This window comes from Phyllostomus hastatus, unplaced genomic scaffold, assembly GCF_019186645.2.
Source record: "Phyllostomus hastatus isolate PE091 unplaced genomic scaffold, TTU_PhHast_1.1 phas_scaffold_345, whole genome shotgun sequence".
Lineage (NCBI taxonomy): Eukaryota > Metazoa > Chordata > Mammalia > Chiroptera > Phyllostomidae > Phyllostomus > Phyllostomus hastatus.
The window spans coordinates 2,566,948-2,585,887 of NW_025334024.1; the positions used below are offsets into that span (position 1 = coordinate 2,566,948).

Consider the following 18,940-nt stretch of genomic DNA (forward strand, 5'->3'; position numbering starts at 1 on the left):
GGGTTTGCTGCTCACGTGCTCTCCATGCTTGGCAGAGTTAGCATCTCCTCCCTCTGCCTCCCCCACGACATCACTTCGCACTCACCACCATTGCTGCCTCAGCAGGGAAGCGGTCCTGGGTATCTCAGGCCAGATCCACTCTGGCTGTTTTATGCTTCACAACACTCCACCCACTTGATTTCCTAACACTTACTGCAGCTGTAACTTTGCTTCTGTGTGATGGTTTTATAGATGTGTATTTCTTCTGTCACTTGATGAAGTTCTAGGATGGCAGAGGATGGGTCTGGTTTTGCTCCACAAGGTAGACACACAGCGCCTTGTTGCTTAATTAAGCGAGTGGCACAGACCAACAAAAAGTCCAAGAGCCAAGTGTGTGCTGGAGACGCTGCCTTGAACATAGTCGAGCAGGTACTTCTACAACAAGACTCCTCAGAATCTTTGATCCAGTGCAAAATACCGGGAGGGTTGGAGGAAGCAGCATTTTCCAAATTTAACTAACCATGGAATGTTTTATTTAAGGCATAACATTTTCTGGAATGTTCCTATCTTGGGAGTCTCGTTTGAGAAATACTGACTGATGGTATATTGTATGACTTTTCTGCTGTATATGCACACACACCTCTATTCACAGGCCACGTTTTCCATGTGCAATGTGTGTGTGTGCAGCGGGTCTTCGAATAGTGTTGTTTCATTCGATGTTGGTTTGTTATAATATTGATAAGAAAATAAACTGAGTCCAGCTGGGGCCACTGTCGTGTGGAGTTTGCATGTTCTCCCCATGTCTGAGTGGGTTTTCTCTGGTGTCTTCCTTGTCCCAAAGATGCACACGTTGGGTGAACTGCTGTGTCTGCATGGTCCCCATCTGAGTGCATGGGTGTATGTGTGTGTGAGTGGCCAAGCAATGGAAGGGTGTCCCATCCAGGGTGGGTTCCTGCCTTGCACCCTCGGCTGCCAGGAGAGGCTCTGGCCACCTGAGACCCTGAACTGGAATAAGTGGGTTGGAAAAATAATGACCTTGTTTTACTTGTCTTTCTAAATGTATGCATAGCTCATAGTTATTTTGATGTTTAATATTAGAAGTGTTTGGGGGTCTTTATTTAGAAGTTTGGTGATGTTTCTGTGACCAGAAATATGCTGTGGGAACTTAACTCTTGTGTATATAAATTAGCCTATGGTAAAATTGCTTTCATTATACATCATTTCACTTAAAGTCACAATTCCCAAGAACCTGTTGATGACATTCAGTTAAGACGTACTGAATTCTCCCCCTTGTATCCTATTACCTGCCACTGCAGGTGAAAGTGACCAAGACATTGTTCAGTTGGGGACAAGAGAGCCAGGCATGGCGAGAGTCAGCTCATGGGCTGACGTGAGGTTTTGCAGGTAGATGACAGGGCCTGACCAGAGGTGTCCCCAGATGATGCCCAACCACTTCCAGTCCTCTGCACAATGAGGGCCGGAGGGAAACAGATGTACACGTACCCACCTGGTCAGTGGAACTTCTTACCCCAGGAGCCCCATTCTGGCCGCCGGGATCCTGCCCACTTGACTGGGAAGGGAGCCACAGACAAAGCTAACCCAAGGGGATGACACGTGCTTCCTCCGGCTCAGACATGACAAAGGTATGAAGTTGGGCTGATTCAGATGGACAAAACATAGAAGGATGGGTAACACTCAGTCCGCTAATGTGGAGGAAAATGCCCAGTGATAAATTGCTGTGGTCATGTAAATTGCTGCAAGTTGGCAAGGGAACACAATCTGAATTGTTTTGGATATTTGAAATGCGCATGAAGTTTGACCTGCAGTCTGACTCAGAGGACTCTAACCTACACAAACAACAAGCAGCAGGTGCCCTGACCCCGTAGGACACTTGTATGTGTAGGATACAAAGCTGGACACTGCTGGCCCTCGATTACCAGGGGACTGTGTGATGGACTGGGCACATTTGAAATCTTGAATGGTGTGCTGCTCTTAACACAATATTGTAGACCTGTGCGTGTTGGGGTAGCTCGCATGTGGTGTGTTATTGAGTGAATTAGGTGCAAGGAGTTGAGTCATTTTGAAAACAAGAAATACCTGCTCACCCTGTGGAGGGGTGGGAAAGGCCAGAGTAAGGTGTGGGAGAATGCCTGGCCAGCGAGCCCCGCCTTCCTCATGCAGGTGGGGCTGGAGCTGGGACCGTGCAGAAACAAGGGAACAAAAGATTCCATGTTAGGGGATAGGCAAAGAAATACTTGTTCCTATTCAAAGGAAGAAGAAAAACTCAAGTCACAGGAGGGAAAGTTGTTTCATTGTTGATCACATTAATTTGGCGATAATTTGGGGGGAAGGGTTGGTTGGATAAGAAGAAAATGTGATTCTCATGGACCGTGTATCCTAGAAATCTACACTTAAAACCTATATAATTTTACTAACCAATGCCACCCCAACAAACTTAATTTTTAAAAAAGGAGAGACAATGCAATTCCGTGACAGTCCTGCCCTTTGTTCCGTAGGGCTGTGGCCCTAGGACAGTCCACTCCTATCTGCTCATGCCCTCCTTATTTTGCCTTAATTCCCAAAACTTCCTACCGGTTGTGCTGGAAAGTTGTGTATTCACTCATAGAAGTGCCCAGGTGGAGAGGCGACAACACTCTCTTCTTCTCTTTGGGAGAGGTGGATGCCAGCGGCAGGCGCCATCCCCGAGTTGGTGCACGCCTGCATCCCTGTGCCCACACAGGAGAGCAGCCTCACGTGACTTTTGGAGCAGCTGAGCCTGTTTTCCTCAGTCTCCAACATTTCTCCTTGAGCCTCCCATTTCCTGAAGTAGTTCTGGTAAAGAAATTAGTGGAGTGAAACTTGTTCCCCTGGGTCTTGAGTTTTCATAATCAGCCTTAGCAAGAGGCAGCACCTCTCGTGGCCTGGCTGACAAGAGGCAGGTAAAGAGAGGGCCTGGCTGTGGGCTTCGGATCTCGGCTCAGCCACTTGCCAACAAAGCTGAGCTGCTGTGACTCACCTTTCTGTTCTGTAAAATGGGCATGCTGTTGGTATCTCCCTCAGAAGGGCCTGGTAGAATGTGGCAGGTTATCTGCGTTAGAATATTTCAGGTATTGAGTCAGTCTGTTGGAAGCACCCTATAAACATGGACTCTGACAATGATTACTTGTTTATGGCTAGTACCAGCTGAAGTTTATTTTTTAGTGCCAACGACCTTTTAAAAAGTGCCATAAAAATGTCTGTGGTTTGGTCTAGAGAATAACCCTGAGGAAGGACAGGGCTGGGAGGAACCACCTGTGCCTGGGTGTCCTCTTCCCCTTGCTGGCCTTGCCTGGTGCCCCCGCCCCGTGGCCCAAACCCTCGTTGAATATTAATGAGGCCCTTGGTTGTCAGAGCATGAGTTTTCGGCTGGATCTCCTCTGTCTCCTCACCCTGCTCCACCCTGTGGAGGAGGTAGAATTTTAAGAACGGGGCCAGGCTCGGGGTTTGGAAAGTGGCTGTGCTGAGGTGGCGAGGGACAGGAGAGGGCTGCATTGCACATCCCTGGGTCTGATGCTTCGAAACCTAGTGAAGGGATTAGCCAGAGAACACGTGAGCACGACCCAAGGACAAGGACAACAGTGTGGGATTGCCTGAGGGGCGTCTGAGGTGTGGGCAAAGGGGGAAAAGTGGAGACCACTGTAACAGCAAAAACAATAAAATATAAGAACACGCCCCCCTTGGAGCCCCTCATCGCCCTCTCCCTGAGTGGGGGGCTGTCAGGCACCGGATTTGCTCCCTTGTGTTCCTCTGGCTGGATGTCAGAGGGCGCCGTGGGGCCACGCCACAGGCTCTGGCAGAAGTGAAAGCGGTGGCGTTGGTGTATTCTCGGCTTTGCGGCGTCTTCCTCTCTGTGCAGTGCTTGAAATCTTGGGGCCACCCCCGTGAAAAGATCCCAAGGAGGGTCCAAAGGGTGGGAACCTGAGTGGGCACCGTCACCACCGGGTGGCGCCACCCTGGCTGCAGGACAAAGCTGCAGCTTGGGCCTGGGGTCTGGGCTGAGACAATGGCCTAAGCTGCAGATGTCAGCGTCCCTGAGGACGCCAGGTGAATGCCATGGTTTTATAAGCATCTCTCCATCTCTCTCTCTCTCCCCTTCCCTAATGACCCCATCCTTGCCCCTGGTACCGGAGACAGGGCCCTGGAAGGCTGGTAGTGGGGTTGTGTTGCTGCAGGAGGCTCCCGGGTCACCACCACCTCAGAGGCTACGCCCCAAGGTGGCTTCCTCCTCTGTAACCTGAGCCAGGCTTTCGGAACCACAGGCTCAGCCCTTCTCCGGCCTAAGAGGTCAGGGCAGAAACGCTTCTGGAAATCCTGATGGACTGAAAATCGGATCTAACCAGCTGCAGAAGGAAAGCAGGATTTAGGCGTACTGCTAGTGACATGTCACTGCAGTCAGTGCCATGGGACTTTGGTGTGAAAGATAAAAAGCAGAAGGGAATGCTGCTGCAGTAGCCTGGCGTCAGCCCCCATCGCCACAGCAGAAACACCGAGCGGCCTCTGTCGGGGACCTGGTCCCGGCCAACGTCCTCAGGCCCCCGCACAGAATGGCCTCCGGCAGGGCTGATGGAGCAGCCAGTAGGCGGGGCCGATGGAGCAGCCAGCTGGGTACTGGCGGGGCTTTTGGTTTTGTTTTGTTTTCAACTTTCCTCCTTTCTAAAAGTCCTTTCCCAGGAAGCACCAACCAGGGAAGAGAGCAGGCAGAGGAAGATGCCCTCTGTCGCTCCAGCCGTGAGGCGTCTTCCATTCTCAGACTTCGCTTTTTCCAGCGGCTTTAAGCTCACAGAAAAATTAAGCAGAAGGAGAGTTGCCAACGACTTCCTGCCTCCCCAGTTTTCTCCGTTTCGGCATCTTGCACTGGCGCCGTGGGTGCCGCTGGGGAGGCCGCCCTGGCGTGTGGTTGTCAGGTGGAGGCCGCAGTGTGCAGGAGGGCGCACTCTTGGTGTTGTGACTCTGTGTGCTTTGACAAATGCATGATGTCGTGTGACCACCATCACAGTGTCATGCAGACGGACCTCACTGTCCTAAAGGTCCCCTGTAGAAATGAAATTTTACAGCAGCTTTTAAAAAACAGAGCTGTTCCAGATTTCAGAGCTGCCAAAATACCTTAGGAATCAGACAGCCTGGTGAACGTGCAAATGACACCCTGTTACCCAGGCACAGGCAGCCAGGGCCCCATGTGGGTGTGTCTCAGCACTGCCGCTGGAGGCTGCCCCTGGACTCCAGGAGCTCGGGAAGGAGTGGAGGATAATGTGAGTGCACATGTACATAATAATGCTAGTGTGTGTACGTATTTTTTTAATGGGATGAGCGTGGGGCCCTGGCTGGTGTGGCTCTGTTGGTTGGAGTGTCGTCCCATACACTGAAAGGTTCCAAGTTCGATTCCTGGTCAGGGCACATATCCAGGTTTCAGGTTCGATCCCTGGTCAGGGCACATACAGCAGGCAACCAATCAAGGTTTCTCTGTCACACCGATGTTTCCCTGTCTCTTTCCCCGTCTTCTCTCTCTAAAAAAAGCAGTGAAAAAATGTCCTTGGGAGAAGGATTTTTAAAAAAGGGGGAATGACCATGCGAAGCATGAGCTGGCCACTAACTAGTACCAGCTCTCCCTCCTGGATTTAGGAGGTGGGGTTTGAGGGTTTGGGGGACTTGTGGATTCTGGTTTACCAAGGATTTGCTGTTGACATGTTGCCTTGAGAGTGATGGTGCCAGGGGCCAGCTCTGAGCTGGTGTGCCCCTGCCTGGGGCCGGGCAGGAGACAGCTTTCCCGTTGCACGTCCTTGCTGAGTCTGCTGCCGAGACGGGTCCTCCCTCCCCGTGCAGAGGCTGGGAGAGCTCAGAGCCGCCGGCATTCTTGGCTTCTGGGATCCAGAAATAATAAAGTGCTCTTGCTTTCTGGGGTTTCAAGCGAAGTGAGCGGTGGCCTGGCCCAGGCCCTGGACACAGCATGCTCTGAGGTCCACATGGCAGCGGCCCACTGACAGGGCCACTCGCTGCTCCTGGGGGCTGGGCCCACCGTCTGGGAGAGCTGGGAGGCCCGGCTCGTGCTGCCCTTGTTCTAAAACATAACCTCACAGTCCCCAGTTCCAAAGTTTAGGGTCCACGAAGATATTTGCGTATAAAAAGAGGCCCTATTGTGTCTGTGTACGCCTGATTTATTCTAATTCCTTACTAAAATTGTCTCCCGTGGGGCCCAAGCGCTGAGGTTCCTGGGGGCTGATGGCTTCCTTTCCCGCCCACAGAGGGCTGGGCCAGTGTCCGTTTCATTCTCCAGAATGCCTCTCTGCTCCAGAGACGTCTCTCCGCCACGTGTCTCGCCCTGGCTTTGGTGATCAATAAGGTGAAAAAGCACTGATTTGTCCTTTGCTCCTATGAACGTGAAAACGCAGCATCACTGGGTCTCTTTAGACTGGGCTCCTGTGTTGCTGGCCAGTCAGCTGAAATCTGCCGTTGGGAACTCGGGGTCTTGTTGGGAACTCCTCTTGGCTGCCAAAATGGTTCTAAATATATTAAAAGTAGGTTAACTTACTGTGTTCCCTGCATTTATTCTTCCAGCTGAAATTTTCCTGACTTTTTTTCCCCCCTTTCATTTTATTAGGTTAATAAAACTTGGTTTTCGAGCATTTCTCTGCCCCAGGAGGGCAATGGGCCCCACGTCCAATTCATCAAGTGCCTAATGAGTGGCCTCGGAGGTCCCGGCCCATCCATTCCAGAAGCTCTCTGCCTCGTAAAGGTGAGGCCTATGGGCTGCACTGTATATTTTGTCTGTTGGTTTCCCAAATTCTCCTGCCAGCTCTACTGTCACTTTCCAGGATTTATGGGAGGCCGACGGCACCGCGGGGGCTCCCCTCTGCAGCGGGACCCCCCTCTCCCTGCCCGCTCTTCACACACACCACACACTCCATGCCATAAAATAACGTTTCTGCAATAAAATGAAATAGAAATGTGTCGATGCTAGCATTTTAGAACATTCCAGCAAAAGGGCTGTGGGAAATGCCTTCGTTTACATTAAGGAGGGAAGCTCTGTGAGCAAGGGGGGTAAAACAGTGTGAGAAAAGGCCTTCAGTTAGGAGAAATAGCCGGATATTTAAAGTAAATAAATCGAAAATACAAAGTGTTTGTGTGTGTGTGCAGTCTCGAAATTACTTTTTACACATACTCATATACCTCCCCTGGTTAATTGTTTGTGTTTTGAAGAAAGGTGGCTGAAAGAAAACAGTGGGTGTCACTCACCTTTGGGGCCTGTGGGTCTGGGCTCCGTTGCCTTCTAGAACATTCTTCCTTTTCCTCCCCTGCAGGCTCTTTCGCCTTGGCTAAGCTGTCAGGACCCTGTCAGCTCCAGGCTTGGGGCAGCCGTGTCTGCCCCAACAGGGTTGGAAAACTGGAATCCGAGTGACCAAGAGCTCCAGGTACGCACCCTGGCGGGCGGCCTGGGAGCCATGAGACCGAGATGGGAGCCTGCGGGGGCCGGGGGCGGTTGCTGGGTGGTGGGCTTCCAGAGGCAGCCCGGTTTCGTCAGCATTTGCAGTTGGTGTCCTGATTCTTCTTCTCGGCTTGGAGCCTCCAGAAAATGCCTGGCCTTTAATTAAGTGCACTCTCCCGGGGCATGCACGATCGCTAATAAATTACTCTATATGACCTGTAACTTTTTCTTCCCTTCCTTCCAGCCGCCGGCCTTGAGCACTGGAGGGAAGGGGCACAGAGAGGAGGTTATGCTTGCTCTGCGTGCAGGAAAGGGGAAAATGGAAAAGCCATCTTAGACCATCCTCTGCAATGCCCTCTGTGTTTTGTCCACCTCTGGCCGCAGAGCCAGCTAACAGGCCCCGTCCAAACAACTGGCTGCGATATTGGGGACTTCTTCTAACGCCTGGGATCTAGAGAGGTGAGGGGATTTCAGGGCGTGGCGGGACAGTGGCGAGGATGGCTATCCTTCTTCTGACCGTCTTGCTCTTGTGGAGGAGCAGGTTTCTGGAAGGTCTCTGAGGTGCACACAGGGAGTGGCCACGGCCAGCTTATGGCAGGGAGACTGGCACCCAGCCAGCACCTCTGCTCTTCAGTGTGGGGAGTCACAGTGCAAACCACGTCACGCAGCAGTGACCTCAAAATGTCCACCTGACCCAGCTTTGCGTACCCTCGGATATGCCTCCCGGTCCTAAGATTTCATAGCTCTGTGTGAGGGCCTCAGAGTCCGCACGCCGGAGGCTGGGCAGGGAGTAGATCCTGTTTACACCCCTGGAGGACCCTCAACCAGGATGGGACTTTCTCATTCTGTCCCTGTCCCCTCTCTGGGCAGCTGAGGCGCGATTGCTGTGCGGAATTTCTCATCCAGAGCTGGCCCTGCTCCCTGCACGCCCCTCTCACCGGGCACGCATCGCACATTAGATTATCTTCTGAAAATATACTTTGAGGGGTTTTTGTTTTGTTTTGTTTCCCTACTTGACACTCTTGAATAAAATAGGCCATTTATCTTTTAGGCAGAAGCATTTCAACAGTTACACTGCACACTGGCAGGAGGATTGCAGGCTCAATGCGTAGAGGTAGTTAAAATTTTTTCATCTCGGGTTTATTCTTGTCTCAGCTTCCCCCATTCAAACTTTGCAGCTTTTCGCCCCTCTCCCTAACTAATCCTCCCAACCGCACCCCCCGCACCCCCCAGTGGATCCAGCCCACCTCCAGCTACTCAGACTGAAAGGAGCATTCATGCCTGGGCCATCTGTTTGTTTAAACTCACCCTGTGTTAGTCCATGTTAAATGCAACAGAATGGAGAAAAATGTAATTCTCTGTCGGCTTTTGATCAAAGAGAGGACTTTTAAAAAAAATTCAAGATGGATTTCTGAAGGACAATGTTATACACATTCCGTGTGTTTCTGAGCTTTGGTGTTTAGTTGATTTGGGGGGAAATCTTTTTTTTCCCCTTTTGATCCCAGGGAGAAAACACTCACACAAAAACACATCTCGGCACTGCAAACACGGCAAGACGGGCACTTTTCTTCTGACTCTGCAGCTGAAAAGTGGGGGAACAGGGCCTTTAATTTATCAACCACACAAGAGAATCTGAAATATGGCCCGACTGCGACCGGCAAAGGCTCCCTGGCTCCTGTGAGAGTTCGAGGGGAAGCCACTCTGGTCTGGGGCTGATTCAGGACCCAGGATGCTCACCCTCTCGCTCAGAAACACACGCGTCCATGCTCACTTCATCGATCTCAATTTCACGACCAGTCATTACATGTACATTTCTCCCCTTACTCCCTCAGCTTTGGAGCAAATGCAAATAAAACGCTTAAAATGGTTAACATTTCCTGTCACTGAAGGCATTCATTAGGGGTGGGGGTCGCCGAGTTTTAAAGTGGATTTTCATAGGAAAACTCATTTCAGATCTGCGGCGGGAACTCAGACCGGTTCACGCAGTGAATTTCGGGGGTTGCCATAGCCTAAATCCACCGCCGTCATCCCAGTGATCTTCATACAGTGTGGATGCAGGAGAGCCCACATCCAAATTCGAGCTGAGATTAACCTGGGGCCCAGCTCAGCTCACAGGAAAGATTAAAACATGTTTTTTTCCTTTACCCACCTTGACTCATTTTCTTTTTATTGGAGAAAAAAAAAACCCAAATGGTCTTTTAATTTGTTGTGTTTCCTCTATTGATTGTTTAGCTAGTGATTTTGCCAACTTCCTGGATGTTCACTGCTGGTTCTGCACCGAAGAGCGACATTTCCTCTCGGATCGGGACCGGACACGGCCGGCACAGACCCTGGGAAACTGTGAGTACTCCGAGCTCCTTCTCCCGCGTCTCCCTGACCCGGCGCGTCCCTCCCGGCCTGTCCCGCCCGGCCTGTCCCGCCTGCCTGCGGTCTCTGTATCCAGCAGTCAGCTTTCCCCGGGCGGGCGCCTCGCCTGCACTCGCTGTCAGCCCTCAGGACCGTTCTCCACGTTTAGGAAAAGAGACTCTACAGTTTCTACACAAACAACGTGTAGGAAGGGGAGGGGGAGTGTGCTTACCGATCGCAGTGACTTCGGTTTTCGCTTTAAGGCTCGGAAAGACGGAGAAAGTAAACAGAAGCAGGCTGGTTTATTTCAGGGGCTAACAGGGAGTCCCTACTGAATTTACCTAATAAAATAAATTTAAAAAATTTTCATTTTCTCATTTCATTCCAGCAGAGAATGAGTTTGCCTTTATAATGTCCAGATCTTTCAAGCTCTAGTGAGTGAGAAATTAAGTTACAAAATGTAAATACTTTGATATATGTATGTGAAATGAATATATATATATATATGAAATGAAGAGATTTCTGACTGTAATGCAATAGCAAGCCTGAGTTTAGGCTCTTAGGACATTAAAAAATTTTTTATGATGTGTAATAAGAAAATACAAGATTGAGTAAAATGTTTCTTTTTAAAAATAGGTGAATTGTGATCCTTAATACATTTAATCATAATTTTTATTTAACATAAGTTGTCTATTTAAAAAAAAACTTGTGAACATCTTGTCAAATGTTAGGAGAATTTTAAAGAAAATATATGCTAATATTCTAGGCCACAGTTGATTTCTTTCCTGTCCATGAAACTATTCCAACGAGTATGGGAAATTGTTAAAACAATGTAGTTCTCTCGTGAAAAGAATACCCTGGCTTTAATTACCAAGAGAAAGCAATTAATGCTCAAATTTCAAGGCAAATTCAGTGATCACTTAGGAGCAGGAAGAAAGAGGAAAGCAAGATGGTTATTCGCATGAGAAAATCCAGAAATCAACATTTGTAACTGTAGACGTATAATCGGAATGTGATTATATTTATAAGGAAAAGTTACATAAACTTCAAAAATGGTAGTTGTTTTGCTTAAGTGCCTGAAAGAAATTTAGAATAATATTTGGGTTATCCAAGTTTTGTACTCTTGTGTTCGCGAAGCCTTGTTAGGTTAAAGGACTCCAAAGGAATGGGGCGTGTGTGGGTGTTTGCCTGTGCTTTTCTCACTCCCCCAGCCCCCAGGAAATGTGCGGAGGGAAAGGTGGGCACTGACTAGTGAAAAAAACTTTTCACTCCAGAAATTCATAATTCATAAGTAGTGTAAAGCTTTTAGAAATTAAAAATAGCGCACTTCTTACTGTTTTTCCTCTTTGGGGGTTCTTGCAGGGGGTTGGGTGATGGGTTACAGCCAGTTTCCGAAATTGTTTACAGACCAGAGGTGCGCAAAAAGGCTTTGTTACTTCTCTTTGCCTTTGACTAGAGCATTTTGCTCGTGTTCTTCTGCCCCTGAAACTATGTCATTCTACACCTGAAAGAAAAAATATTTTTAAGCTTTTTAATTTGGATCATCGAAACAGAAACCTTTACCTTCTTAGGGAGGTTTGGCTGCTGACCAGTAGATGGCGATGTTACTTCTAGAGTGATCGATGCGGGTGGGGGTGGGGAAGATAGACACAGATTTAAGCCAAACCAAGTCAGGTCTCCCTTTTGCTTCTCTCCAAGTGCGTTCAGTGAGCGCCGATTGTAAGAAGAAAACCTTTTTCAAGACCCTGACTGAAATATGCGGACTACCCAAGAGTATTTAAAGTATTTAAGCCAAATATTAATTACCAAATGTCTCACGCTCCTGCAATGGTCTGAGACAGGGGCCAGGGAGAGTTCAAAGAAATATGTCCCGGAAATGTTCAATATAAAAGCTGTTTCAGTATTTTATCAGTTGCCTGTCTATGTTTTCAGAAATAAAAGCTACCCTTATGGTTCTCCTAGAATAATCACGAAGAATGTCCATTATAGTATTGCATGGAACTTTATATGCATACAAATGGCCAAGTAAAATCAGGCATGCACAGATAGTGACATTGGAATCTCACCTTCTCAAGAAAGTGTTTTCTTTCCCTGTGATGAATATACGTGAGAACACCCACCCTGGACGTGGTGTTTCATGGGATCAGCACCTGCTAAAACAGCATCGCCAGCTTCTTAGGGCTCTCAACTCTCCATCTCCCCAAGTTTCTGCTTTATTTTCACCCCTCCCACATTTTTCTAGCCCTGTCTCCTGTTAAGAAGAATCTCAAAGGATGTTAGCACATTCTTCAACACTTTTAATATTGAAATTAAAATTATTTTAAAACATTGTTAATGATTTTAATGTTTTGATTTTTCATGGAACATGATTCCATAATTTGTTTCATGTAATAATTTGCCATATTGTTTTTTAATTTAAAAAGAAATAGAGCACATGTTAACAACTAATTTTTTAAAAAATAATTCAACAAGAGCAACAAAAGATATTTCTTTTCCTAAAAATGATAATATTGTCCTTGAAAATAAAGAAGGGGGAATTCGTTAGACTTCAAATGTGAAATACTTTTTAAAGATGTAGAAATATGCGAATGTAGCATAGTACAATGACTTCATTATCATGTGTGGCAGTAATTAATTATGTATTATTTTTAAAAAATTTAATTGAATTACATTCCAGCTATTATACCTGTATGTATTTATAAACTATGCAAGTCACCCATTATCCACAACTCAAATCAATGTACTAATAAAATGTGCAAAAAAGCAACTGTTTAAATAAATTCTGTTCTGCTTTAAAGATTTGTCTGTGGGGGAGAAAGTCATTTAAGTATTGAGTGGCAGGGACCAGTGAACAATAATTAAAATGAAAATAAATCTTCCTGAACTTAGCTCTAATTTTCTTCAGCAAGATACTAACCTATAAAAAATAAACATTGTTTATTGAGCCAGGTTTGTATCAAGTGAACCTTTGTAAAATGATATGGGGAAAATATGAACTTGTACGTCCGAAGTACTTTGGTTCGCGAGCAGAACAGAGAGCTATTTGCTGTGTAGAAACTGAACAAAATAAAATTAGCAATTCTGGACGGAGATCTATTTAGATTGTGCGGCCCAAGGAGGTGAACATGTTAGAATTAACACACAAAAAATTTGTGTCACTTGGCACCTTGGCTTAAGGGATAATTTAATTACACCACCTATTAATGTTGACTTACGTTTCTGCTCCTGCCAGCCTTCTTACCAGCGCGCTTACTTCCAGCAGTCACGTCTGTGACAGCTCCCACAGGCCGTTCAACAGCGAGCGTTCTCTCGGTCAACTGCAAATATTTCAGGTTTCAGAAACCCAGCAAGGAAAAGCACTTTCAGGCTTTATATATGCGAATAAACTGGTTTGGGGTGAGATTGTTTCAGAAAATGAATTCAAGCAGCTTGAAATATTTTTTGTGTTTTACTTTGCCTGACAGGCTGGTAGGACCAAGATTATTGCCTCTTCTGGGCTTTTCTATTTTTATTTTTATTCTGTGTAAGGGTAGAAAGCGGCCCCAGTGCCATCCTGGCATGTGGACTTGCGGAAACAGAGCGGAGGCCCCGGCAGGCGGCTGGCACGTCGGACGGACGCACACGTCGCTGGCGCGAAGGGATGGCGTGCCATCGCAGATTCTGGGTTCTGTGTTTGTAAACTTCCCACTTTTCGTTTTTTGAGAAAGTCCCGTTTGATCTCTGCCCATGAAGGAGAGGAGGCACGGTTGCTTCCCTCCGAACAGCTGAACACAATCAGAATGCTTATTTTGTGTTGTGTTTTAGTTGAAAGGTAAAAGAGGAGAGAGAAACACACCCAAACAAACCAGAAGGCACATTTAGCATCCAGTCTTGAGCCCTAAACAGACTGTGCGGGCAGAAGAGGGATGAGGCCTGCTGGATACAATGCATTTGCCTCCTCCTCCCTCCCCCGGTGACGCCCTCTCGGAAGGAGCGGGGGAAGTGTGGGGATTCCATTCAAGGGTCAGCTAGCATGTTTAGCTGCATGTCAGGAGAAAGAAGGCTGAGATCCTTTGTGCAAACAAGTGCTGGGAACCCAAATCCCTGCCTGTCTCTCAGAAACGAACTTGCTTAACGTCTTTTGAGCTGTTTGGAGAAACAAGCGTCGGAGGCCACCTTTCAGTGGCCTTGCCGTGGCTGCTGCTGAATGGAAGGTGCCAGGCAGAGGCTGTGCGACGGCCCCAGACATTCCAGGCTGGACCCTGCAGCGAGGCATGCGCAGTGACGGAGACGGAGTGCATTCCCATCCTGGGAGCTGTCGTGCGGTCCCAGAGCAGGGCTGTCTCAACTCCGACCAGCACACTTGCAGATGTGGCCGCAGACCCTGGCTGGGTCAGGGCTCCAGCAATAACGCCGCACCGCGGTTGTGTGACAGCGGCTCTCCCCGATGTGCCAGGGCACTCCACACTCCAGGAACCCTAATCTTGGACACCCGGTCATTTAACAAATTCCTTAGGTTTTTGATTAATAGCCGACTGTCTCCTCTGCTTAGAATCTCAGTGTCAGGCTTGCTGTGTGCTGACGACAAGGTTGGTACATATCCAGAGTGCACACTGTGCCAGATATCCCACGAGACAGCCACAGGGTGCCTCCCAACAAGTCACTATTTGGGGTAGGGAATGTCAGTGTCCCCATTTGATGATCAAGGACACTGAATCCTCGAAGCTGAGGGGAGTTCCCAAGGTGGTGCTCCTGGTGTGGAGGGCTGGGGAGGACCCGGATTTGAATCCAGGCCAGCAGACCACAGATCCTCTGCACTCTTAATCAGAGCCTCATAGTGCGTCACTAAATCACTCTTCACTCTTCGCTGAGTGAAGGAGTGAAGAGGTGAGTCTGGGAGGCCGTGGGGTGTAATGCCTGGGGCAAAGGTTTCGGACCAGGGCAGATTCCGGTTCAGACCGGGCTCCGCCCCTCCTTCCCTGGTGACCCTCCGTGAATTCCTTAAATTTTCCAAGCCTTGGTTTTCTCCTAAAGAAACTAGAACTAGTGATCCTTCTTTTTTCAGGTCATGAGGATTGAGATTGTGGATGAAAAGGCTGGGCCTGTGGAATATGCTAGATAGAAAGTTGCATCACAACTGTGTCTGAGTCGTTTCCCAGGGGCCCAGAAACAAACAGCCAGAGTGGCCGCTGGGCATGGCAACTCAGCCACCCACAAGCTGGGTGACCCTGGTTGAGTCTCTTGAATATGTTGGTTCTTGGTTTATTCCTCCTGTTGTGGAAGGAATGAGAGCCAGGGCACTGTAAATACTAAATAAAAGTCCACTCTGCATCTCCACAAAGGCGCTTCCGGGTCCTACTGCACTCCCCTGTCGCCTTGCCATAGAAAGTGTGGCCCAGGATCAGCAGCATCAGCCTCACCTGGGAGCCTGTTAGAAATGCGGAGTGTCAGGCCCCACCCAGAGCTTCTGAGTCAGAACCAGGGTTTTGTGAGCACTGGCCTGGCCATGGGAGAAGCTATGCCCTAGGGGCACTCAGGAGACAGAGGCCACCTGTCTCCAGGAGGCGGTTGCCCAGTAGCTCACTGTCTGTGAGCCTGCCTGCCCTCAGCACCCCCTTGCTCTTCCCTGCCATTCTGCACTGCAAGGGCTGAGGGCCTGCACTTCGAAGGCTCCCTGGTCCTCACCTAGCTTCTGGCTGGCGAGAGGCCCTGCTGAGAGCCAGGAGGGAGGGCGGAGGAAGGAACAGCCAACAGGTCTCCCTGCCCTCCAGCTCACTCTAGCTCCGTGGTGCATCCTGTAGGGACGGGCTCTCACCAGCGCTGGCTGCTCTCTGTCCCTCCAGTCCCGGGGTGCTAGCATGTTCCTGACAATGCTTAGCCCCTGGGCTCTACCGGTTGGCTTCTCAGCTTCTCCGTCACCAGAGTAACCAGTGTATGGAATTCTCTCTGTTTTAAAAACTCAGGGAAATTTCTGTTTTCCTTGGTTGGATCTAGTGATTCACCCAGGCTCACAGTGCAAGGGCCTTGGAGTCAGATGTTTTAGACAAGGGTTGTAGCTCTCAAGGTGACCTGTGCTGCAACCCTGAACAAGTCTCTGTTCTCATGCCCCGGGGGTGGGCTAGGCTCAGGGAGCCCCTCCTCTCCCGCTCCAACACCCGCACTGGCCCTGGGGCAGGCCTTCCTAACCTGCGGCAGGTGGAGCACATGAATGGCCTTAGGTCTTCACCCCTTCCTGGGTCTGAGCCCTTTGCCAAGGACTTTGCAGCTCCTTCTACCAAGAGGTAGGTAGGTTTGCTTGTCCCTGGACTCTGGGTTTCACCATCTGACTTGCTTTACTTGGTGGGATACTAGCAGACGTCCCAGGAGCAGAAGTGTGAGAAATGCCTGTCTCCACTAGCGCCCCGTGCCTCTGCCATCAGCATGAGACTGCCTGGGTCGGCCCAAGGGAGGATGAGAGACATGCAGAGTCTCGTCTCCCATTCCCTGTGGTGGAACTCACACAGGTGTGAGTAGATTAGCCCGGCCAGTGTCAGCAGGGACACCTACCTGACCACCCCAGACACACGGGCAAGGAATGCTATTCTTGTGGGCCACGAGGGTTTGTGTTTTTGCTGTGCAGCACGAACGTGGGAGGGCTGACTGACATGTGGCCACCAGGGTGAAGAGCAGCTCTCTTCGAGTGGCCCCATGTGGTCCATGTATGTGGACAGGGAGGCGGGGACTGGGGCTCCAGCTCTGCCGCTTCCTGACGGCGTCCTGGGAGAGTCAGCTGGGTTCTGTGGGCCTCAGTTTTGCCCTGAATAGACTGGGGATAACAGTAGGACCCACCTCGTCTGTGGTTGCAGGGATTGAGAAGATGGATGTAAAGTACCTGGAACACAGAACTTGATAAAGGCTGTCATTGTTATTAGCAGAATTAACGATAATGTGACAGAACCAACAACAACCATGATCTACTTTCGCCCTCCCGTCTTTGCTCTCATGCCCTGACTTGCCATTCCTCAAATGCCCATGTTCCCTTGTGCCCCAGGGCCTTTGCACGTGCCCCAGGGCCTTTGCACGTGCCCCTCCCTCTGCCTGGTGTGGTGTTTCCCTCCCCTGAAGCCAGAGAGTCTCCTCGTTTCTTTGAGACCGCACTACAGGGCAGCCAAGAACTGAAGAGCAATTATCTGAGTATTTCACTTCTCCCTCCTGTCCTTTCGGGCTGTTAGACAGGGGAGGGCAAAAGTAGGTTTATAGTTGTAATACAAATAATCCAATAATTAATAAATAATAATACAAGAACAAACTCTGTGTTTTGCATACGCATGACTGTAAGCCTACTTGCACCCTCCCCTGTATGTGGGAGCATATTCTTCACTGAACTCTAGGGTCACCTGGGGTCAGCCGTCTCTGCCCTTGTGGAGTGTGAGAGTTCACTCACACCAGGGCCCACATGCTACCTACTCACTGGCCGCATTTCCCCCAAGGTGCAGGATGCAAAGATATGGCACTGTGGCAGAAAAAACTCCGATGTGGCAGAATGAAGCTTTGTTACAGCAGCCCTCCAAGCATCAGCTCATTGCAAAACCGCTGCACTCACTCATTGGTCCAGCCACCCAGCTTGTCACGGGCAGCAAGTATGTACGGAGCACCCGCTCTGGCCAGTGCGGCGCTGGGTTCATGGCTGTGAACAAAAGCAAGGTCATCCCTGTCCATCAGGGAGGACAAACCCGTGCTCGGGAAAGTGTTTCAAGGAAGCTCTTGAGACATCTGTGAGGGGTCAGCCCAGTGTGGGGGTGGGCAGACGTATTCCAGGCACCGGCCTGGGTAAGGGAGCCCATGGGGGTGCATGTGGACCACCTGGGGGGCAGGATGGGACAGTGGATTGTGAGGGGAGCGTGGCCCGGGAGCGTGGCTGAGGCCAGATCACGGGGGCCAGGGCAGGCAACTGGGCAAGGCCGAGCAGGTAAGGTCTGGTCACCCCCATTTCACAGAGACACTGAGCAGTCACTTTCAGCACCTCCTGGGAAGGAAGGGACAGCCCAAGGGGCAGTCTGGGTGTCCATTTCATGCCTCAGGAGACCTGAAGGCTGGTTTTATCAAAAAATAAATGAATGAATAAAACAAAACAAAACAAAACAAATAAATAAAATATCTTAGTGAATAGAAGCGGCCTGCCTTTCAGTGACTCAAGGGAGATATAAAATGTTGATTGGACCTAATGGCCATCAATCATCTCAGGCAAGAGAGAGGCGGGCCTGGGTGGTAGTTGTTTCCATGGAGGTTGCCTGTCGAACCTCTCGAGTTCACTCCTCCGTGATATGGTGGGGGTGGCCGCTCCTCAAATCCGGATGCTCGGTGCGTCAGTTGGGAATGTGTTCAGCTCTAGTAACGAAATGCCTAGTAGATGTGCATTTGTCCCAGGCAGGAGAGGCTGGACGTGGGTAGTCCTGGCAGGGACCCCTGCTCCCCTCACCTTCGGGTTCATCATCACAAGGTGGAGGCCACACCTGTGAGACTCCTGTTTGTTCCAGGAAGGACAAAGAGTGAAAGGAGAAGATGCACAGCCTTGTTATTTGGGAGGGACCCCCTCCCGTCAGCTCACCTCTGTCGCCCTGGCAGGGACTATGTACCACTCTCCACTGCAAAGGAGTCTGGGAAACTGCATATTTTTAGCCAGCTCCATTGCCAAGCCAAATAAAACCAGAATCCCGTCCACCAGGAGGCATGGGGTGGGGAGCAGATGTGGTTAGGCAACCAGCAGAGGGCCCAGAGCTCTGCGTGGTCACGTCTATTACCTGCCGCTCTCCTGGTTTGACGAGGAAGGAGGCTTTAAAAGGAAACAAAACAAAACAGAGCACTGACAAGATGTTTATCTCTTAGCATTCTGAAAGATTTACTGATGGCCTCATTAAAAATAAAATGAGTGATTTTGTGTTTGTGGGTTAGGAAAATAAGGGCTCAGTGTTTTCAGCTAAGACTCCCCTTGTAGATGGATTCTTTTGAGACTATCATTTCACAGAGAAGGAAACTGAGGCATGGAGAAGTTGAGGGGTGTCCCAGAGTCTCCAGAGCGGGGTTCAATCCGAACAACTCTCTCCTGGTCCCACAGGGATGTTGCAGGGAGAAGGTAGGCACGCCTGGAGGTGGGGGCGTGCTTGGGAGGGGGCGTCCAGATCACGCCCCTGGGAGGTG

At 49.6% G+C, this 18,940-nt stretch overlaps 1 long non-coding RNA gene across 1 annotated transcript; it reads left to right on the plus strand.

Annotated features, from left to right (window-relative positions):
- Positions 1-7,328: 7,328 nt before the first annotated feature.
- Positions 7,329-10,076, plus strand: LOC123806076. The gene is made up of 4 exons (XR_006783422.1): positions 7,329-7,424; positions 7,683-7,897; positions 8,490-8,552; positions 9,671-10,076. It is a non-coding gene; the product is annotated as an uncharacterized LOC123806076 (long non-coding RNA).
- The last annotated feature ends 8,864 nt before the right edge of the window (positions 10,077-18,940 follow it).